General features: G+C 34.6%; 2 long non-coding RNA genes across 2 annotated transcripts in view; one reads left to right on the top strand and one right to left on the bottom strand.

Moving 5' to 3' along the window:
* The window catches only part of LOC141504370 (uncharacterized), a 51,618-nt gene extending 47,191 nt beyond the window's left edge, over positions 1-4,427 (bottom strand). Inside the window, exons 1-2 of the long non-coding RNA XR_012473332.1 lie at positions 4,274-4,427; positions 3,670-3,826 (exon numbers count right to left, since the gene is read on the bottom strand). This is a non-coding gene — a long non-coding RNA (uncharacterized LOC141504370). The remainder of the gene's footprint in view (positions 1-3,669; positions 3,827-4,273) is intronic.
* Positions 1-24,656, top strand: part of LOC141504371 (uncharacterized) — a 136,899-nt gene that overhangs the window by 38,410 nt on the left and 73,833 nt on the right. The window lies entirely within an intron of this gene.

Raw genomic sequence — 24,656 nt, forward strand, 5'->3', positions numbered from 1 at the left:
ACCGGATTTGAACCCAGGTACTCCTGACTCCAAGGCGGGTGCTTTATCCACTACACCACCTAGCTGCCCCATTGACTACTTCTTTTCAATGTCCTTAGCTGAATCATCCATTTCATGTCCCCTGGTTGTGGATATTTGCCAAGGCCTTGTCTTCAACTCTCTTAACTATCTCTACTCTTTTGTGATCTCAGCTCACATGAGCCTAATTATGATCTGTATGTTGATGAATTCCAGATGTGTATTTCTAGCCCAAATTTCTCTCCTGAGTGCCAGTCTCATATCTCCAAAGGCCTACTAAGATTCCTTATATTTAGATACCCCATTCTTCTCAAATTCAATAAGTTCTGAACTCACTATTTTTATAATAATTTTTAAAATTATCTTTTTTTTTCTCAAACCAATCCCTCTTTTGAACTTTCATTTCTATTGAAGACACCATAGAAACTATAAAAAAGCATGATAGGCTATTAAGTTCTATATATCCTTCAGCCAACTGCAAAATGATAAAGATCCAGTCCACTGCTAATTATCACTTGCAAAAGCCTTTTTGTTTTCTACTATTGTCTTTATAAAGGATGCTCCTAATTCTCTTATAGATAATGTGTAAAGATTTTGTGTAGGTGAAAGAGTGAGCAGCTAGTTTGGTAGTTATTTATTTTTCTTGATAGCAATAACTTTTTTGGTATTAAGATCTGAGTCTTATTTCCTCATATCTCCCCTCCTTAAGAAAATCTTCTGTATTGAACCTTCAATGACATCAACATTGTGTCTGCTCTAGAATAACTTCCATTTATGTCTTTCAATCTAGCTCCTTTTTTCATCTTTATTTTCTATGGCACCCTTTCTTCCTTCCCTAAAAGAACATCTAGGGCATTGATGTCAGGTTTAAAATGTGAGGATTCCACTATCTCTAATGGTGAAAACAGTTTGTAAAGCAATCTTAAAAGATATAAAAAACATTCTTTGATGATTTTGTGGTGACTGTCCTTAGTTACATCTCTTCCTAAGCTTTCTTTAAATTTTTTCTTTTACCTTCCATTGCTTCTCTCTGTTTTTAAAAACAATACTGCTTATAATCATGAATCATCCATTTTTACAAGATTTTATAAACAACTTGACATTCTAAACTGGTTTTGCCTTTGGCAGTCCTCTTCATTTGGCAAGTAAATCAATTTTTTTTTCCTGAACAAGAGACTTTCTCTAGATTCTTTTGATATTTTTCTTGTGGCAATAACTTTATATTGGCTTAACCTTTATATAAAATCATTATAACTATCTATATCATTTATATTATTCATTTTCATTGCTAAATATCCATTTAAACATGTTAATCATTTGTATTATGTCTTTCTCATTATTATTGTTACTTATTTCTCTTCTAATCTATGTCATGACAAGTAAGTGGTCTAACTATAGAGAACTGAATCAGAGAAAGATTCTACTTCAATAAAGAGTCTTTTCCAAATAATTAAAATATCATTTTTTGTGATCTTATTGGTACCTGATATGACTACCATCTACCAAGTCTTTTTTCAAAGAAAGCTTTCAGGATTTAAAGATGGAAGGATTCTCTGAAATCTATAAATCTTTTGATTTTCTTTTTCATTTTGTATTGAAATCACCTAGTAAGAAAGTTTATGGTGATTTCTTTTAGAAAGTCTTATCAAACTTCTCCATCATCTCTAAACATCCTCAGAAATCAATGTTCATGCCAATACTGCAATTCTTTTCATGATTTTTTGGCAAATACTTATTGATATTGCATTATGAAATGTTCAATTATTTCATGACATCTTTGTTCATACAATAATCCCTGGCCTCCCAATTCATTTCTTTGCATTTCCAAGGATACCTGTGCCTCATTCCCCTAGCTGAGACTTCCTTTTTACTTCTGGTTTTGTTTATAGTAGGTATAGCAAGATGCAAATGATGTAGTTATTTCAGACCATGAGTTCATGGGACAAAGATCTAATGTTATTATTCAAATTAAGGTATCATTGTTATTATTCAAAATTCAATGATCTAATATTCTTTGATTCTTAGAGCTATCTGACCTCTTTTCCATTATTTTGACATGTTGAGTGAAGAGAGAGAAGGGAACTTCAAAGGACTAAAGACTAGCTTGTATTTTCCTTTGTCAAAATAGGTTTCCATGGCTAAGTTATTCATCACTAAGTGACTGATCTACTGGAGACGAACCTCTTTGTACTAAGCTGACCTGTTCCTCAGAAAGTCATCTTAGTCTGTGGCTAGATGGGATAAATGAATTCTTTCTAGTGTTTTAGAATATGCCTTAATTTATATCACAGACTTGGAAAAGTCATATAATTCCTAGATAATTTCATATCAACCTAACTTTCCCTGTTTTCATTTTCCATCCATTCCTCCTAATTCTGCTTCAGGGATCATAGTTTATCTAATTACTTTTGCACATTAAATGCTTTGATTTATTTGAAGAAATTATCCTGCCACAAGACATGTTCTCTTTTCTGTTCTAATGTGATGACAAATGCTCAGTGGTCAGATTTTTTTAAATAGGAATTTTGTTAATCTTCTAATTGGTAAGTTCCAGGGGTTTTCTCATCCACTAAAGTGAGATGCAATTTTTGTTTGAGAACAGAATAACCATTCCAATGAAATTTTCGACTGTAGTATCAAATTAAATTTTGGATACTAGAGAGATAAAGCTGGATAAAAGTTAAAATGCAGCATTCAGCTTGAAATGTTGAAAGGATGACCCCTCAAAACAATAATCCTAGGTAATTAGTGGAGCAGGAAATTCAGTGCCATTCCTACCCCATTCCCTAGCCCGCAGTAAGATTCACCAACTTGAACCAGACAACTTGGACTAAATGAGTACATTAGAATAACTGCAGTTGAACCCTTCCTCAGCCTTTCTTACAAGGTCATGCAGAGTCATAAACAAAAGTATATGCTCCTGATGCCTAGACCTGTCCTAGGAGGAACTTTTCTTTTCTGTAGGAAGAAGATGGGAACTCTTGACCAACTGTGAACTCACTTTGCCTTGGATTTCTTATTATCCCAATGATACCATGGTGATTAACTTCTATAGCAATTATTTAACCTAAGAAATTTGTTGTTTAGCTTTTAAAAGAGGACCATACATGCACTGAAGGGTGCATGAGAGAGAGGGAGAGAGAGAGAGAGAGAGAGAGAGAGAGAGAGAGAGAGAGAGAGAGAGAGAGAGAGAGACAGAGAGACAGAGAGAGACAGAGACAGAGACAGAGACAGAGACAGAGACAGAGACAGAGAAAGATAGAAAGACAGACCCAGAATCACAAAGACAGACATAGAGAAGGAACAGGTGGTTAACTCTAGCCCTGCTCTCTCATGAAATGACCTGTCACATTTAAATCTCCTTCAAGGACCCTGAAGGGAATGTGGATTATTTCTACTGTTGACTTGACTCTGTTTTTCCTTCTGCTACATTTTAATGACGAGAACCCCAATTTTATTTAGAGTTTTAACACCAGATTAGCATTTGCAAAGGGAAATTTGTTTCAAAGACAAAACATGATTAAGCATACACATTTTTCTCTTCACATAGGGGTTGAATAATACCCCTTATACATCCTCTGTGTGTGTGACATAGGCATGAGGGGATTAAACCACACAGTTTACTCAAATCCTGAATAGCATTGGTCTTACCAAGTTCAAGTCCAAAGATGCTTCAACTGGAATCCCAGGACCCTTGCTCTTCAGATCCTCCCTGTGGTGCTAGCTGTAATACCCCAGCTCTCTGCTCCTGGACTTTCAAATCGCAGTTGCTCAGCTTCTAAATGGAATCAAAATCTTTCCCATATATCTAAAATAGAAAAGTACATATGTAAAGGTCAAAGCCCAGGTTCAACTTGGGAGTCACATAGGATATGGGAATAGAAGGAAGCTCTAAGGCCCTTTTCTCTTTTTTTCGTGGTTTGAATGAATTAGTTGCTTCCTTCTTCAGACTAGGTGAACACAAGCCCCACCAGTTGACTCAAGACTTTGAACACTGACAATTCTAAACACATAGTCAATGTGACTTTAAACCATATGGAAGATCAATAAAGAAGGTCCATGTCTATACCAATTGTTCAGTCTCTCAAAAGCAGTTCCGCATAGATGATTAACTCTTAGGTGGTGAGGAAATTTACCAGACCATCTCAACACATATATAATTGTTATTATTATTATTATTATTATTATTATTATTATTATTATTATTATTATTGAAGCCACTATAAAAAATGTTAGTGCAATGGTGCCAACTGACCCTTCTGTTAGGATTCACTTCCGTTGTTGTATTTTGAGGACTTATTTTCTTTTTTCCCTTTAATATCTTCTAGAATACTGTAAAAGAAATTTCAGCACTCTCCTTGGAGACAGGAGAATGGGAGTTCAAATCTGACCTCAGACACTAGAGGTTATGGGCAAGTCATTTAAGATTGATTGCCTCTCATCCAGGGCTCCAGGGCCATCTCTGGTTGTCTTGATTCATATCTGACCACTGAATGGTCCAGAGAAGAAAGTGAGTCTGGTGACTTAGCACAGCATCCCCCTCACTCAAATCCAGTTCATGTGCTTGTCCTGGCATCACCTCCCTGATGTTATGGTCTTCAAGAACAAAGGAAAAACATCATCGCCAAAATTAGTTGTAGTCACTTGGCCATAAGAGAAGAGCCTAAGAGAACATTGCTTCCTAAGCCATAGAGTGGAAAGGAAATTCTGGATTTCCTAGATTGCATTATTGCAAAATTTAGTCTTTTACGATATAAAGTAAAACTTCTCAGACAACACCTGAATTTTCTCCTGGGTAACCCTAATTTCAAGAATTTCACATGTTCTTATACAGCATTCTACTTAAAGCACAGTCACTATAAAACAACAATAACAACAAAACAAAACAAAAAGAAACTTCTTAATCAGAATCCAGAGATGGTAGAAATTATTCTCCTTCTGCTACATTTTAATGATTATTTTAGCTCAATTTTATTTAGCTTTTTAACATCAGATACCTTGAGCAATAAAATATAGTGAAGAGTGAAGTTACAAACAGAGAAATTTTTAGCAAACTGAGGTTAGGAGTAATGTGACTATGTCTTCAAGCTGGAAACCCTGAATCTACAATTGATTCCCTACCTGTGCATAAACTGGCTTAGGGCATTCTCTCCAAGTATCACTCTCTCTACATATTATCCCTATATGTATTAATTCTCATGATGATGCTGGTTATATCTTGGAGAGAGAACCCAGGTATGTGGAGAAGATATATTCTACTGCTATTTTTATTTTCTTTTTTTAGGCATTGGGGTTAAGTGACTTGCCCAAGCTCACACCACTAGGTAATTATTAAATGTTTGAGACTGATTTGAACTCAGGTCCTCCTGACTCCAGGGCCAGTGCTGTAACCACTGTGCCACCTAGCTGCTCCTTCTATTTTTCTTAATATGATACTTTAGTAAATGCCTTTGTTTTTATCTAATATTTAACTGATATCTATGTTTATTTAATAAACTTGCTGATTATGGGAATTTTGTTGGTAGCTTGTGAGTTAATGTCATTGGGATGTGCATCCCCAGAAAACCTTGACCTTAAATGCAATCATCCTCTGAAGGATCTGACCTTCAAGTTGTGGTGTGATACATTTGCTTTGTATAAGGCATAGTGTTAGGTGCTGGAGATACGGACACAAGAATGAAGCCATATTTGCCTTCATGTGCAGTTTATATTCTGTTAAGATGAGTACCACATGCCCATTGATGAGAGTGTAAAGTATAATAAAAGAAAATACAAAATAAATTCTGGAAAGAAATAAAAAACACTAATAGCTGAGTAAGAGTATAAGAAAACTTTTTTAGAAAGTGGTACCTACAACTGAGACTTGAAAGGAGGGATTCCAGAAGGAAAAGTTGAGAAATAAGAGAATTCTTTGTAGGAGCTACATTCTGGGCCAAGGCACAAGTTTAAAAGATAAAATATTTTCTATGAAAAACATCAAATAGGACAATTTGACTGAATAAAAAGAATATGTGAAGGGTATTAATGTGAAATTAGTAAGTACTGGAGTCAGACCATGAAGGGCTTCCAATACCAAGTAGGGGAATTTGTGAAATATTTTGGTGATGATAAGAGTTAGCTTAAGAACTCTGATGGAAATTGTTGATGCCAAAAAAAACAGGGCATAAAAATTCTACAGTTTTACACTAAGCTTTGAATAATCTCATCTTAATTTGTTTACCCTGTGAATCTGTGTTTTCACATATCATGTTTCTTTTTTAAAATGAAGACTAACTGTAAAGCATCTCTCAAGGTTTAGTTAGTGGAAGTATCAATGCAGACATAATATTCATAACTAATTTTCAATGAGAGTGTTTAAAATTATTTTTATTTTTTAATGTACTATTAGCTTCATGAGGAAGTTTGAATTTTGAAAGACTATTATGTCATTTTTGTGTAGAGGCTTACATATGAATGAAAGTATCTGGATATATGGGAAGATTTATCACTACTCTGACTTTTCTTCCCACAGATAATCTGGGAACTTCACTCTTCACTATATTTTGTTGCTCAAGGTGTAATTTATTCACTCTCTTCAAGAAAATGATTCACAAAGTTAAGAAAAAAGAAAGACTTATCTATGGGTTGAACAAAACAAATACACACTGGCCTTATAGACTATGCAAATAACCTATAAGAACAACCTGTTCTAGAAACTTGAGTAACCTCAGACATTTATATTCATGTCCTCGATGGGTTTGTAGCAGGTGTATATTCTAATATGGAGTCTCAGTATGTCTTCTCCAAGATTTTTGAGGATATGTCTCATTAGCATGCACCTCTGCAGCTCCTTTGACAATCTGTACAGTATAACTCACAATACTAAACATATGGCAAGGTCATCATTTTCTGATGCCATTTCCAATATTGACTCCTTCATCCTCTTTTGAGGAAAAAGCTGGCCATACTTCTTTAGATGGCATCTCTCTTCACCAGTAATGTCTAGACAAAAGTCAGTGAATATGTCTTTCATCTTGATAGATATATTTGCTTTAATTCTAAAACCAAAGAACTCTATTAACTGTATTATGTAGGTTCTTAGTACTCAAAGCAGTAGGTCCAGAAACACATTTCACTTCAAAACATCTGGTTAGTTATCCAACTACAAAATTAGGTTGAGTTAGATTGACTCTACAATACATTTTCCCCCATCATTTGGACAGCATAATCTTTAGCCCACATTAGTAACTCATGAGTCTTATTTTTCTTCAGGTCCATAGACTCCTTCCTGCTTTCCATGTTATTCAGAGTAGGAGAATAGGATTGGATGGGGGGGGAGACAAACATTTCCCTTTCTTTTACATATGTAATTAGGAAAATAAAATTTTATTGTATTTGCTAAATATCACTCTAAGAATAACTTTAGTAATGATACTCCTTAACAGTTATTTAGCATAAATCAAGGTCTGAAAATGAGGCTTTAATAAAAAAAAAATAATAACTAATATTTGTCATGCTTACCATGTTGCAGGAGCTATGCTAAATGCTTTATAATAATTATCTCATGTGATCCTCACAACAACCCTGGGAACTAGGTGCTATTAACATCATTCCCATTTTATAGATGAGGAAACTGAGGCAGAGATAAAGTGATTTGCCCAGGTCACAAAATTAGTGTCTTAGGCTGAATTAGAACTCAGCTCTCTATCTTCAGTCATATGAAAGAATGCTTAAGATTATTATTGATTAGAGAAATACAAAGAAAACAACTCAGAGTTACTGTGACAGAAAAGGAAAATGATAAATGTTCAAGAGGATATGAGAAAATTGGTGAAGTTGTGAACTGATCTACTTTTTCTGGAGAGTGTTTTGGAACTATACCCAAAGGGCAGTCAAACTGCATACTCTCTGTTATAATGATACCACTATATGACCTGTATACCAAAGAGATCATTAAAAAAGGGAAAAGGATCTACAGGTACAAAAAATATTTATAGCAGCTCTTTTCATGTTGTCAAAAAATTGGAAATTGAGGGGATGCTGAATAATTGAGAAATGACTGAACAAGTTGTGGATATGGATGTGCTATAAGAAAGATCAGGCATTTTTCAGAAAAAAATCTGGAAAGACTTACTGATGCAAGGTGAATTGAGCAGAACCAGCAGAACATTGTACATGGTAATTGAAATATTGTGCAATGATCAATTATAATGACAGTTCTTTTCAATAATAATGATCCAACACAATTCTGTTTTGTGTTTTGCTTTGTAAGTTAATGGGGTTAAATGACTTACCCAAGGTCACATAGCTAGCTAATTATTAAGTGTCTGAGGCTGGATTTGAAATCAGGTCCTCCTGACTCCAGGACTAGTGCTCTATTCATTGGTCCACCTAGCTGTCCTGATTCAACACAATTCAAAAGGGCTAATGATAGAAATTGCTATTCACATCCAGAGAGAAAGAACTGATAGAATCTGAGTGCAGACTTTTTCTCATTCAATTTTTTTATGTTTTTTTCTCTATTGGTCTGTTTCTTTTTTTCACAACATAGCTAATATATAAATAATCTATAACAAATTGCTTACCATTATGGGGAAGTAGGGGAGGGAGAAAACTTTGAAAGTCAAAAATTTTTTGAAATGAATGTTAAAATCTTATACCATGATTAGGTCAAAATGGACACAGGATTTAGACATAAAGGGTGATACCATAAGCCATTAAAGAGAACAAGGAATAGTTTATTTGTTGGATCTATGGAGAGAAGAGTTTATGATTAAACAAGAGACAGAGAATATTATAAATTGCAAAATGGATAAATTAAAAAAGAGTTTGCACAAATTAAAGCAATGCAACTAAGATTAGAAGGAAAATGCAAAGTTGAGAAACAATTTTCATATCTAGTGTTTCTCATAAAGCACTCATTTCTAAAATATATATATATATAGAGAGAGAGAGAACTGAGTCAAATTTATAAAAACACAAGTCATTTTCCAATTAATAAAATGTCAAAGGATATGAACAGGAAGCTTTTAAATGAAGAAATTAAAACTGCCTCTAATTTTATGAAAAAATGTTCTAAATCACTATTGGTTAGAGATATGCAAATTAATACAACTTTGACTCAAATGACAAAAAATGAAAAATGATCAATGTTGGAGAGATTAGGGTAAAACTGGGACACTAATGATTGTTGGTGGAGTTGTGAACTGATGCAACCCTTCTGGAGCACAAATTTAAACTATTCCCACAAGGCAATAAAACTGTGTATATCTCTTTGATTCAGCAATACACCTACTAGATCTGTATCCCAAGGAAATCATAAAAAAGGGGAAAAGACCTTTATGGTCAAAATATTTATAGAGGCTCTTTTTTGTAGTTGCAAAGAATTGAAAATGGAGAGATCAATCAATTGTGGAATGGCTGAGCAAATTATGGTATATAAATGTGATGGAAAACTTTTGTTCTATAAGAAATCATATGTGACTAGCCTTCAGAAAAGCCTGCATGAACTGATGCTGAATGAAGTGAACAAAACCAGAGGAGCATTGTACATATTACAAACATTGGTGAGATGACCAACTATGATAGACTCAGTACCCCTCAGCAGTTCAATGGTCAAGGGCAATTCAAAAAAAAGACTTGTGATGAAAAGTGGACATCTACATCCAGAGGAAAAACAATGGAGACTGAATGCAGAGAGCAAAGTGTACCATATTCACTTTTTATAACTTCTTTTATGTTTTTTTCTTTCTCATGGCTTTTGTTTCCTTTCTTATTTTTCTTTAACAACATGACTAATATAGAAATATATTAAACACCATTGTACTTGTACAACTTACATCAGATTATTCACTGCCATGGGGTAGGGGTGGGTGGGAGGGAAGGGAATGTAGCAGAAATATGTGGAACACAAACACTTAGAAAAATATGAATGTTGAAAACTGTCTTTGCATGTAAATGAAAAAAAACCCTTTACAATGAATGTTAAAATTTTTCTTTATATATAGTTATAAAAATAAAATATTACTTGCTAAAAAGAGAACTCATTTCTTCCTGACTTTAGAACCAGCACCACCTTCAAACTGATTAGGTATTTTTTAAAAATTAAAACCATTACTCATTGTATTGCTAATTAAAAAGCATCAGATATTTTAATCATATGTTAATTTCCCATGAATAGAATTACATTATTTTAAGTTGATTAGTAGAAATAAATGAAGATCATTTTGATATAAATATGTAGTATTTGTAGTATAGTATACTATACAGATACTATACATATACAGTATACATATACTATAAACATAACTAAAAAATTCCTTGAGGAAGGTGGACCATTTGTACAGTAAAAGGAATATTCATTTTAAAAATTACCCATAAACTTTCTTTGCATTATTATAACAATTTGAACATTAAACGTTTTCTGAAAAAATGATGCACTTAGATTGTATTACTACTTTTATCTCTAAATCCTATATAACTTTAATATGTGATGGAGAAGCTGAGAGATCAAATAAATTAAGAGCAATTGCCAAATGAAGACAAACCAGAAAAGAAGACAAAAGTCTTCTAAAATGTTGCTATAAGTCAACAGAAAGATAGAACTTTATTTGAAGTTATTTTCATTTATGGATTTAATAATTCCATCTAATAATATTATTAATAATGATTGCTGACATTTATATAGACTTTAGGCTTTGCAAAGCATTAAGATGTCTCAAAAGTCTTAATTCCCAAAAGATGTAAATCTTATTAAAGCTTAAACCTCCAATAAGACATTTGGTACAACTTTTTATACTATCTCATTTTAATTTCACAAGTACCTGTGAGGGAGATATTACATTATTATCTCTACTTTCATGCTAGGAAAAACAACTTTGATGATTATATAGAAGATGAATTGGAGTGGTGAGTGACTTAAACAAGAAAGCCAAATAAGAAACCATTGAAATAGTCCAGGTAAGGATTGACAAGGGTCTGAACTAGGATGAATAAAAAGAAACTTATACAAGAGATATTAAAAAGACAGAAACAGGAAAATTTGACAAATAGTTGGATGCATGGGATGAATAAAAGTAAAAATTCAAGTATCACATCAAATATGCAGATATTCTTGGTATATATATATATATATATGTATATATATATATATATACATATATATATATATATTAAGTTTAAAATAGTACTATTTGGGGGAAAAGTGGGAAAGTTAGTGAATCTGAGGGAGGCTCACTATTTTCCTATTGCAACTTCCTGTTCGGGGTATATAACAGATTCCCCTAGACTTGGCGAGTGACTGACACAAAGGGATTGAGTGCGGAGAAGTGAAGTGCACTCCATATTTGGGCAATGCTTGGGCAAAATAAATCTTTGTTCAATGCCTCACCAGTAACTCATTTCATTATAATCACAAATTTGGGGTTAAAATCATACCCCAAATAAATTCTGTTTTGGATTGTTTAATTTGTGTTGCTTATGGGACATCACTTTAGGAAGGCCTAATAAACTTCACATAATTTGAAACTGGAGTTTGAGAGACTAAGGAATGATATGTATACTTACTTGACAGTGCTCTTAATAAAAAAAAAGATAAAATAACTATCAGGACCTAATGAGGTCATCAAGAGAGAAAAAATTTGAAAGACCAGGACAGAGCCTAGGGGATACACATAGTTAGAGGGTGTTACCTGGAAGAAGAATTATCAAAGGAGATTGAGAAGAAGCAGTCAGATGAGTAGGAGAATTTTCAGAAGAGTACAAGGTCAGGAAAATCCAGAGAAGAGAAAGTATTTAGTAGGAGAGAGTTTGGCCAACAGTGTCAAATGCTGCAGAGAAATCAAGAACGAGAACTGAAAGTATTTCTTTCCACTTCCTTTTCTGAATCTGAACTTGTGTTTCATATTGGTGTAGGGAACTCTGGGCCAGGAAAAGACCCCTTACAAATGCAGATCAACAATACTTCTCAAACTTAGCCTTGCAGAATTAACTGAGGAACTGAGAAATTGAATGAATTGAAAGGGAATTTGGAGCCATTTCTTTGACTCTGAGTTCAAGTCTATAGTCGATGCATTTTTAACACTTTATAAATTTTGTTAATTTTTTTTTGCCTGTAACAGCAGCATGGAAAGAAAATTGAATAGGGAAAACAGATATAGGAACTGTGGTGCCTGTTTTGCCATTGACTAGCTAGCTTTGAGAGTCACTTTTCTTTTTCTGGGCCTCAGTTTCTTCATCTGGAAAGTGAAGGAATTGGACTAGATGGTCTCTAAGGTCCTTTCCAACTTTGTGATTTGCCATCGTTTAGAGAGGGGACACCTAAAGTAAAAAGGAAAGGAAGTGAGTCGCCTGTGCTGATTCATTGGTTTCCTCTTTGACTCCAAATGCTGGGCTCTTAGCCTTCTAACTATCCTCCCAGGGAAGCTCAGCTCCTGGTTCATGAGGGTGAAGTGTACACTAAAGACTTGTAAGGAACAGGAAACACTGGCTGAGACTTTACTTTTCCAGGCAGGGATATTTGTGAAGAAAGAAGAAACAAATCACTCCCACCCTCTTCTGCCCAAATAACACAAATAACAGTGGCTGAATAAACTTCATTTCCTTGGACTTCAGTACCAAAGGGACAATGATCTGTCTATGATTGAGTGGGTTTGGGTATCTTTTGCTTTTAAACTAAGAGATATTATAGACAGAACAAAGGAGGCAGGATTGTGGGGCAAGGAGATAGATTAATTTGGTTTGAAGGAAACACAGCTCCCATTGTATGTGCAAGGTCCTCTCCCTGCTTCTGTAAACCTTGCAGTCAGAAATAGGAAGCTCCTTTGGGGCCATGTTATTTTAATGTTTAAATTTGGAGAATATTTGAAGCCCAGCAAGCAGAGGAGGGACCCAATCCCATATAGGAAACACAGGCTTCCTGAGCCAAGTAAGTGACCTCACATGAATGACCTTCCCTACTACTTGGCAGCCCTATTTACTTTTCAGTTCCTGGAATTGTTAAGAAAATCCCTTTGGTAATGAGAGAAGGTCTCAGTATAGTCACTGCCTTCTAGTGATGCATTAGAAAAAGAAGGGGTTATTAAAGCTTAAACCTCCAATAAGACATTTGGTACAACTTTTTATACTATCTCATTTTAATTTCACAAGTACCTGTAAGGGAGGTATTACATTATTATCTCTCCTTTCATGCTGGGGAAAACAACTACATATGATGTAAGCCTTGCTTCTGTAGAATGCTACTGAGAACTGAGGTTTGTGGCCTTGAATTCCAACCAATCTCTAGTATTAGAATTATGTTCAGTAATACTTTCCCCAATTTCTGTCTTCACCTCCATTTCCCCCCAAAAGGATTCCAGTGAACTTGGGAGAATAAAAATGAGATCTGACACAAAGGATCCTATCCCTCATAGCCCTGACCCTCCTCTCCTCATGTCACTATGCTTAAGTTGGAACCATCGTTATCTACTGTTAATTTTTAGTTCTATTACTACATAATCTGATTTATAAGTACCAAGGTATATATTTAAAATATTTATGAACCCTATTCTATCAATTTTCAGAGTGATTCCTCATTGTTCTTTGATGATGTTACTCTATTTTACTTGTGACTTTGTGAGTGAGGAATATAAAGAAGATAATTGTCTTAATTAAGGATTGGATAATACCCCTTCAAAATGTTGGGTGTCAGTAAGGTCATAAGTAATGTCTAGATCTCATTGTTTAGATGATTAGCAGAATCTTCAGGACTTTCTGAGTTATAAAGTTTCTATAGGGTTAGGATTTTATCTCCAGTTGCTCTAGGAAAACTACAACTTTTGGTAGATTTGTCTAATCGTCTTTTTGATCCTAGATTAATCAGTCCATTTGGGTCTACACACACCATTTACAAGCACCTGGCATGTCATTCATGGATATTGACATTTGAACCCATAGACACACATTTGCATACCTTTCTATATAAAGAAACTTGAAATTGTACTTTTTGTTATTTAAATATCACTTCACTAAAACTTTCATTTCTTTAGTATTTTACAGTTAGTTGAGTTTTCCACATATATTATCTCATTTAAACTCAAATAAAAAAGGAAAGGCATAAGCAGATGTTAAGTATGATTATTGAGTAAAGTGCTTAAATATATTTCACTTGATAATTATATATTAAAATGCATTTTCTATTCTGTGATCCTGATAATTTTTATGAATAAGACTAAAAAAAGAAGATATAATAAAAAGGTATGTGTTGTGAATGCAAATTGCACAGTCTTTTGCAAAAATCCCCCAACTTGCTATCAGTATCATTCCTTTCTAATTCATTTTTACATCCTGACTAGTTTGAACTTCCTAAAGTATTTCTTTTATTGCATCACTCCTTTGTTCAAGAAGTTAAACTTCTTCCCAATGCCTATAGGATAAGGTTGACTATGCCCTTCAAAGTCTTTTCTATTCTGACCCTACTCTGCTTTGGCAACATTGCCCTATACCCCTGAATGAAGGGTTTTAGCGATCCAGATTCCTTATTTTATTTGAACCCTCTATTTAGAGTGATAAATAACTAAAATATCCCCTGAATAAAACTTTCCTACCTCTGAATCTTTAATCAAACTCTTCTTTAGAGCAGAAATGCAAAATTCAGGCCATGTAACCTAAAATGTATAATGCATTCCAAATCATATTAAAATGAAATGGGAAATGTGTAATAAAATAAATGAATATATCATACAGCATGGATGATGCTATTTTGTGTTGATTTTGTTAAGTCAGTATACGACTTGCAGAGGTCTACTATTTGTTTGGCAACATTGCTCTTGAGAATTCCTCGTCAGGAGATAACTTAGAGTTTAAAAGGGGCCTGGGGTCACCTAGGAAAAAACCCCAAATATAATTTACAATATATTTCCATTATTTCCACCTTCCTCAGAACTATGTAATTCCATCTCTTCAATTTGTCAAAAGCCTACCCATACTTCAAGACTCAGTTAAAGTTCTATCACATTAGGTGGCATAGTGGATAAAGCACCAGCCCTGGAGTCAGGAGTACCTGGGTTCAAATCTGGTCTGAGACACTTAATAATTACCTAGTTGTGTGGCCTTAGGCAAGCCACTTAACTCCATTTGCCTTACAAAAACCTAAAAAAAATTTCTATCACATTAGAAAAAAATATTCCTTAAATATCCAGTACCAGAGTGGCCTACCTTGTTCCTCTGAATCTTACAGCATTTATTAGTACTTCTCACTTATAACTTATGGCCATAAGATCATCCATTTTTGTTTTAGAAAGGAACTTAGAAGTCATCTAATCTAAGACTCTCATTTCAGAGATGACAAAAGTAAAGTTAGGGAAAATAGGTTTTAGTAGAATAAGGACCAAGATGCATTCATCAAAGAACATGTCTAGAGAAGTACTTGCCCCAAGTGTGCCAGCACTCTCAGTTCATGCTTTTAGTTTGCTTTCTAGGGAGGTGAAACTGAATTGATTTACATTCTACAGGTAGGAAGTGGCAGAGCCAAGATTCAAACTCAGGATGTCCCATAGATATCTTAAACTCAGCATGTCCAAAATTGAACTCATTATTGGTTCCCCCAAACCTTCACTTTTTCCTCATTTCCTTATCCTCATTGAGAGTAACATTATTCTTCTAGTCACCTTGACTCACACCCCAGGTGTCATCTCTCTTTTAGTCCTCTCCATGTCCAATTTGTTGTTGCCAAGGTTCATAGATTTTACCTTGGTAACCTTTATCCCATATGCCCATTTCTATCCTTTGATGCTGACACCATCTTGGTGTAGATTATTGTCATTTTGTCCCTAGACTAATGTAATACCCTGAAGTCCCTTGTACAATAAAGTCCATTCCCTCATTCTGGACATTTTCCCTTACTGACTTCCATACCTGCAATGGTATCCTTCATCTCTGCCTCCCAGCTTCCCATTCTAACTAAAATCTTACTTTGTTAAGAAGTCTTTCCCAATCCTTTCTAATTTTGATGCCTTCTATTCATCTTTTCCAATTTATCCTGTTAGGTTTTGTTTGTATACCATTGTTTGCATGTTGTCTCTCCCATTGGATTGTGAGCTCCTTATGACCAAGTATTGCCTTTTGTTTTCTTGATTTCCTTAGTGTATACAGTAGGCACTTAATAAACATTTATTTATTGACCTCAAATCTGTCATTTTTTCCATTGTGCCATGCTCCCTCTCAAGGCACACACTACCTTGGATCAAAAAATTGTAGACAGAGCTATATTAGGACCTAAGAGGCCATATAATCTAGCCCTATCATCTTATAGATAAGGAAACTGAATCCATAAAGGATAAATAACTAACTTGAGGCATAAGGGTAGCATGTGGCAAATGTAGGATTTAATGCTTGTCCTCCATCTATATAAGTCAATGTCTCAGGAAATTAACTGTGTATAAGCCACTTAATCAATTGAAACAATTGCTTTCCACATATTCATGCCAAAATAATGAGTGGGAACTGTCAGGAAAAGACAAGGGCATTAGGCTTGAATTTCAATTGGGCACTTGTGTTGAAAGAGGTCCCCACACATTTAGATTAATTATTTTAAGTCCTAGGGAATTGTTGGTTTCCTTCTGAAGCTTCTTGAGTTTTGAAAGTCAACTAAAACTAATGAGAGCCATGGGATAATAACAAGAAAAATCAAATAATGAAAAGAATGAGTTAAGTTTCCTTGATTGGACTTCTCAACAAAGAACAAAAGGAAATAGCAACTCACTGAAATATGACAGATAGATTCTTCATCTGTGCCTTTAAAGACCTGCCTCTGATGGGGAGCAGAATGAAAAACAAAGAACATATTCTGAAGCAGGATTCTTTTTGGCCACATCTAGGGGATGTCAAACATATGGCTTGAAAGGGGAAGAATATGAAGTCAATCATCTTGATGATTTCAAATACTGTAATATTAACATCATGATAGCTCTTAATACATTTTTGGTCATTGAGTGATTTGGCATCTTGAAGACAAAACTTATGGAGAACTGACATTGTTTAAAATATTTTTTCACCTATATGTTTTTCTGAATTACCCAAATGTGGGAAGTAGAAATGAAATTCTTCCTTGATAGTTTTGTGGGAGATTTTTTTTTAGATAGAAATGTAGTAGGTATATAGCTCATTTCAATATTAGAAAGACCTAGAATCAAATTACCATTTACATTATTTACTTGCTGTGTGACCATAGTCACATATATAGCGTCTCTGACTCTCATTTTTCTTATTTATAAAATGGCAATAATACTATTTGTAGAATCTCTCTCATAGTACTTTTGTGAGACCCCCAAAATAAAATGTTTGTAAAGTACTAAATGAATATCAGTAGCTAAGTGAATTAATGAATAGAAAAGACAATAATTAAACATCTGCTGTGCATCTAATTCTGATGTAAGCATTGAAATAGAAAATATGTAAAATGAAAGAGATCCTGACTTCAAGGAGCTTATATTCTATTAAGAAAAGATTACACATTTAAGCAAGAATGACCATAGTGAATGAAGTCACAGGGATGGTGAGTGAATCCACAGAAGTGTAGATGACAGGGTCATTCCAAAAGCAATGTCCTATTGATTAATTACTGTACCAGAAATAATAATAATGATAATAATAATAATAATAATAATAATAATAATAATAATAATAGTTGCCCTTTGATTTTTTTTGAAGACAACTGTGCCAACCAAATTAATGGTGATGTAATTTGTATAATTGTTTAATACTGTGAGGGATATACTGGGGAAGGTGTCCTTCTCACTTGCCTTTTCTACAATCATTCCAAGAAAAACAAGTAGAAAGCTAGAACTTAAAGACAGAGGAACAGTAGTCATCAGGTGGATGGCAGGTTGGCCTGGGTAGATGGCTGCATGGTTTAAGGTCAATTAGTTATATGAGTTTCACTCAGGGACCAATTCTTTCTCTCTCTCTCTCTCTCTCTCTCTCTCTCTCTCTCTCTCTCTCTCTCTCTCTCTGTGTTTTAGTACACAACTTTATGCTAGCCTCAGAACAAATCTTCATTCTCTACCATTATGCTTACAGAGAATGATTCTTCAAATGTTTGAAGACAATTAGCTCTTAAGTCTTTGTTGAACAAGGGCAAGAGAGAAAACGATAATGCAAAAATAATGGAAAATCCAAAAGGCATATTTTTACTTTGTAAGAATTTCTGTTTTTCCTTTATTAGAAAAATTAGTTTTAATGATTATTTACTTAGGTTAATGTTATCATCAGTTTTCATTCCCTTTTCAGGCTGTAGATAGAGAAATAGTCAAGCATATGATTGTTCACTGGATGCAACCAAAGGTCCTTGTACAGTTTCCAAGACTGCGAATGCTGCTTTGTTTGTATTGCTAAACATGTTTATGAAGAAAATGAGAGACTGTATGTAATTTGGAAGAACTGGTGACATTTAGCATGGAAGAAATTTGGGAACAGTGTGTGATAACTGAATTCAAATAATTAAAGCACAATCACATGAAAGAAGGATTTTATTTATTTTAATAGAGAGTAAAAAAAATTTAAATTATTTGGAAGTAAAGAGATAAAGGTTCTTTACTGAATCTCTTCAATGAATTTGTCATATATTGGACAAGTCTCTTTAGGTCTCTCTGCCTCAGTTTCCTCAAAGGTAAAATAAAATCAGATTTTATGTTAATTTTATCTCAAGATCTCTTTTTGATATAACATTTATTATTTTTGTCTAATGGGTGAATGGACATTTCAATTCAATAATGCAGTAGGCAAATAAATATATCTGTTAGACAGTGTGCTGCTAATGAGGATACAGAGATGAAAAATGATACATCTGTCCTCAAGAAGTTTATGCTTTTGCTCATTGTAGATGATAATTAAACTTATCTAAAAATTAAATAGGATGTCATTGAGGTTTTAAATTCCCTAGTATCACAGAATTATAGAACTTTCAGAATTGGAATAAGTATCAGAGGTGATGTATTTCCATCTGAATAAGGTCTGTGACAAGTGATGTCTTGCTTTCAATGACTTCCAAGGAAGGTGACCCACTGATTACTGAGATGTTCAAGCAATGATAGAATGGAGGGTTACAGAGATATTATGATAGGAATTCCTGCCCTGATCTGTGACTTGGCCTAGATGTCCTGAAAGATCCCTTCCAGTTTTAAGTTTCTATAATAAAGTATCTTATTTCAATAAATAAGCATTTGTTATTCATATACCACATGCCAGATAGTCCCAAGCTCAAGGGATTCAAATTTTGAAAGCTTGCCTTTCACTGGCACAGCCTTTGGGAGCCTAAGACCCCTATGTCATGATGATATTTTAGTATAGGATTTAACAATTAGGAATAAGTGCTCTCTAGCAGGAATGATCATTTTGATCCTGACTTTATTCTCCAACACATAGTTTATAAGACACTAACTATAGAATCCCATAAATGTAATGATTTGGTCCTATGAGGGTCACAGGGATTTCTAATTCTATCCTTATCCTTTCCTACCTCACTTCCATACTTGTACCTTCCAAGATGACTTGGAACCTTGTGAGGGAGATCTCAAATGCTTGATTGGATATTTAGTTTTCTATCTTTCCTATGAACATATAATAAATATCACAAACAATCTATTTCTTTTCCTTCCCTTCTCCCCAACACAAAGGTGGATTATTGAAAACAATTATTTTCTTTTACAAATTGCTTATTTGGTTAGTTACTCTAAAATTCCTCTTCTGTCCTTTCCTCTCCTCTTCTCTCCACCTTGTTTTTACTGCATAAGTTATACATGTTTTAAAAAAGTTTCTAAGAATAAATGAATTCTGAAGGAATGATGTCAGTAGACAAGAAAAGTTGAAATTACAGCCAAATACATTTTGGGTAATGTATTTTTTTCCAAATTGGAGTTCAATAGAAGATTGATGAAGTTGTCTAATTGTTGATGTCTATCAGAATCACATCAGCTTGAATTTTACCCCCTCTTCCATCCATCTTGCCATCTATGAAAATCCTCATTCTTTAAGACTGCTCAAGACCCTCCCTCCTTCTCTGTGAGTGCTTTCCTACTCTAGCCCACTGGGGATCTCTCCTTTTTCTGCATCCTTTTTTATACTCTGGTTTGAACTTTTGATTATTTCTCCTCTGGTATTCTTCCTCCTCTTCCTTCCCCATCCCAGTCAGTCAACAAGTAATTTTAATCATCCTATTATATGCTAGAAACCTCATTAGGTGGAAATATGGTGTGGGGGAGCATGGAGTACATATTCTATTAGAGTGTTGTGATGAGAGCATATGTTCATGCAGAATAAATATGTGATAGTTTGGGGAAGAAGGGTACTTGCATTTTGAGGAGGAGGATCAAAAAGTCCTCCATATGGAAGATAGTGCTTGATTTGGTTCATGAAGGAAGTAATAAATTCTATGAAGCAAGGAGGAAGGGCATTCTCATGCATGGAATGGATGATTAGTGCAAGATCATGTATATGGGAAATGGAGGACCGTATATGAAGAAGGTCATTATGAGTAGACCTTACAATATGGAAGTAGAATGATGAACAAAGAGACTAAAAGGGTAGTTTGGGGTCTCATTTTGAACAGCTTTACAAGTCTAATATTGGAGTTTGTGTTTTCTTTTAGAACTATTAGAGAACAATTGGATTTTAGTAAGCTAGGGAGTGGCATGATTAGATTTGTGATAAGTGAGAATCACTTTGGCATCTGTGTGGAGGCTATATTGGCATGAGAAGAGACTTGAAGCAGGAAGATCAGTTCTAAGGTTATTACAGTAGTCCATGTGAGGTGTGATAAGGACCCAGATTAGAATGTTGGATGCATGAGTAATGAGAAGAGAATGGATGTGAGAGATGCTGTGAAGTTAGAAATGGAAAAACATAACAATTGGTTCAATATATATGAACAATGAGACAGTTCCTTAAAGGATGGGATCATTTGATGATTTTGGCACAGTACTAGCCCACAGTAGGTATTGTAGATTTTTCATTTTATCCTTTTACCTCTAATAAAGATCTACTCATACCTATTCATGGCATGAAGGTGACACTGGGTCTTGAACAGAGAGCAAAATTTGACAGATCTTATCAAGATAACCCAGTGACAATCTGCCATAGGAAGATCAGCCAGACTTACTGTGTTAGAGGAAACTTATCACTAGAAGACTGGACAACATAGGAACATTCTGCTCCCAGTAAATCACACACACATGTGCGCACACACACACACACACACACACACACACACACACACAAACCATCTTTTAAGGCATGGAGGAGTTGCAATTCATATCATTTGGGAATACCTAGATTGCTAAAAATAACAGTTTTGAAGACTTTAAGGCTTGAAGTATTGATGCTATCATGGTTATAGTAAATTTGGTCAGGAACTCAGCTAAGAGTACCTAAGAAGGTACCCCAACGACACACTGTGATGAAACTTGAAGATCACAGTTACAAATGTCAGTCAGATGGCTAAGCAACATCAGAGACACAAAACACTTCAACTCAGTTTGCCATCTCCAGGTAATGGTTCAAAGATCAGAGGAAAAAGTGACCCACATTGCTGCCACTTGAACTGTACATGTGTCCTATTCAGTCTTTTCCTCATGTTCAGTTTTTAAGAAGTACCTGGAGAAGATACCAGAAGAGTTATAGAATGCAGATACCTTCACATCCTTCTAGGGAGTCTGTTTAGCACCTGGCAAGAGTCTGTTGAACCAACCAAGTTTTACCTGAGCCTGTTTTTTGCAACATATCTTTCCAGTTTCCTCCCAGCTACTTTCTGTTTTTAGTAACCTTCATCTATTATTTATTTACTTGTCATCCTCTCCTTTTAGAATGTATGTTTCTTGTGGGCAGGGACAGTTTTGTTTTGTTTACCTTCCTTTGTAGGTCTAGTTCTTAACCCAAAGCTTGGCAAATTTATATTAACTTATTGTCTCCCTGACTCTCCAAGTCATCAGGAAAGTGATAATCACAAATACATCCCTGATCCAAGAAGTTTTATAAAACCTGAATGATTAGGAAAACATTTGAGTCCAACAAGATCTGAATATGTGTTGCCAATCAAACTGTAAAGGCAAAGGGTAGATAGAGTTAAAACAGGCAGATGCATTATCACTCATAAATAGTCAGAGCTCAATATACTGCATTTTGAATAAGCAGACTTTGCAGTTCATATTTCCAGGGACAGAAATTCTTGCCTTTAAATAGTTAAAATTCTTTCTTCTTTTTTAGAGTTTTATATTTTTTATAGCAAAATGTCCAACATAGTTCATAATTGCCAAATACCCAGCTCTGCAAAACATTCTGTGTAGTCCTTAAGTGAAAGCACTTAAAAGACAAATTTTTAGTCATATGCATTGCCATTTAAATTAGATGGCCCAAGCTGATCTTCCTCCTCATCTCCCCAAACCAAATGAATTCATGTACTGTACTATCAGTTTAATCATCCAAATAGCAACCTGAAATAAATTTTTTTCTAAGAGCTTTTTCCTGGTCTATCATTGTTGATAAGACCTGGAGAAAAAGACACTAGGTATTTCTTGAATGTCAGTGATTCAAAATACCAAATATGACTAAGTAGTCATTTTCTGCTTCCATTTCTAATCAGGATGCTCTGAGAGTATGTTCTTCAAACCATCACTCAGGGTTCCACCCATGTCTCAAAGAATTTTGTACTAAATACTTTAGAAAAGTTGATACCACCCGTACCTTTAGCAGTCTTCCTCCAGCAGATAATTTTTTTGGTGTATATAGTGAAGTCTCATCCAAAGGATTCTTGTTAAACTTAATATCAATTTTCCTATGCTCAGTCTACATTGTCATTCCCTTATGTACTGTATCAAAAAAGACCAAAAAACTATATCTACTGTAGTAGTCATTGATTGTTTGATCAATTAACTTATCCCCAAGGATCTGAGAATGTACCTTGTGCAGAATCTGAATTTTGCAAATTCTGTATTTTTATAAATATAGATAGATGAATGTTTTATATATATACATACACACACACACAAAGTAACAGCAATATTGTAGCATGATCAGCTGTAAATGACTTACTTTTTCTTAGAAATGTTGTGACCCCGACAACTCTGAAGGACCTATGATAAAGAATACTTTCCATCCCCAAAGACAGCTGATGGTGTCTGAATACAGATTTAAGAATACTTTTTTAACTTGAATTTTCTTGAGGTTTTTTTTGGGGGGGGCAGATGAGGGCCTATGTATTATTTCAAAACATTACTATTATAGAAATGTTTTGCATGACTACACATTTTAACCTATATCAAATAACTTGTTTTCTCAATAAGGGGAGTGATGTGGGAAGAAGGGAGAGAATTTGGAACTCAGTGTTGTTTTTTTTTAACAAGGCAATGGGCTTAAGTGACTTGTCCAAGGTCATACAGCTAGGTATTTATTAAATGTCTGAGGCCAGATATGAACTTAGGGCCTCCTGACTCCAGGGCCAGTGCTTATCCACTGTACTACCTAACTGCAACTTTAAAATGAATGCTAAAACTTGTTTTTACATTTAACCAGGGAAAAATAAAAGCGAAAACATAAAACAAAATAAAAGTGAATCTTTAAATTACTCCTGGGTAAAGTGTCACCTGCTCCTTTAATCAGAAGGACAAAACTGGATGAATAGCATCTAAATTTTATCATTCAAAATTAAATTGGCCAAAAATCAAAATCAAATAAGCCAAGTCTAATTACAAGCAAATGCTTTTAATTATGCCACATTGACACAGGTTAATGTGTCAAAGGAAGAATTTCAATGACTAAAAGGACTGCAATAATATAAAAGTTTCTATTTGTTCAAGCCATCCACTATACTAAATACCATAGAAAACTCCAGTTTCCTAGTAGCCAACCAAAGAGAACTAGAGTTGGTCACCCATTTCTTCTTCCCTCTCTCTTGTAACTGGACCTTCCAATAAACTAGCACCTAGTTTATCTCCATTAACTCCAGACTTGGAAACTTAGAATATGACGACTTACTTTGTTGGCTTTATATCAAATGGGATGTAGAGAGCAGGGTTGAAAGCAGGGGCATTTAGTAGATTATCTCCTACTGACAGGAGCAAACGATAATTATCAGAGGTAATGAGAGCTTAATATAGCTTATGGTTGGGTAGGTGAAGAGAAGGGAATGAAGGTGAGTGGTGGTATGGGAATAGATGACATTTGATAAGTGATTGGAACTGGGGTGGTTCAGGAGAGAAATGGAAGAATCAAAGGTTATAGTCCTAGATGACTAGATAGTATAGTTTTTTTACTGTCAAAATAAATGAAAGAATTGGAAGAAGGTCAGGTTTAGGGAGAAGATGGTGAGCACCTTTTGGACAAGTCTATGGGACAATTAGACTGCTTCCTAGAAGAAGGTAAGTGATAATGAGAAAATGAGCAACAAGGTGAGAGATTAGGAGTGTGTGGAAAAAATGGAGTCATTTACATAGAGATGATATTTTAACTCATAGAAGCTGATGAGAACACTAAAGGAGGAAACATAGAAAGAAAAAGGAAGAAGATCCAGAAGAGTGTCTAGGGGATTATTTAGCTACACTAAATAAGGAAAGTAAGAAGGGATAAGTCTGAGGAAGTGAAGTACAAGGATATGAATAAAATGGTTAGAAAGCCCAAGGCAACCTGGAGTTAGA

Source organism: Macrotis lagotis, chromosome 1 (genome assembly GCF_037893015.1).
Source record: "Macrotis lagotis isolate mMagLag1 chromosome 1, bilby.v1.9.chrom.fasta, whole genome shotgun sequence".
In the NCBI taxonomy this organism is placed as follows: domain Eukaryota; kingdom Metazoa; phylum Chordata; class Mammalia; order Peramelemorphia; family Peramelidae; genus Macrotis; species Macrotis lagotis.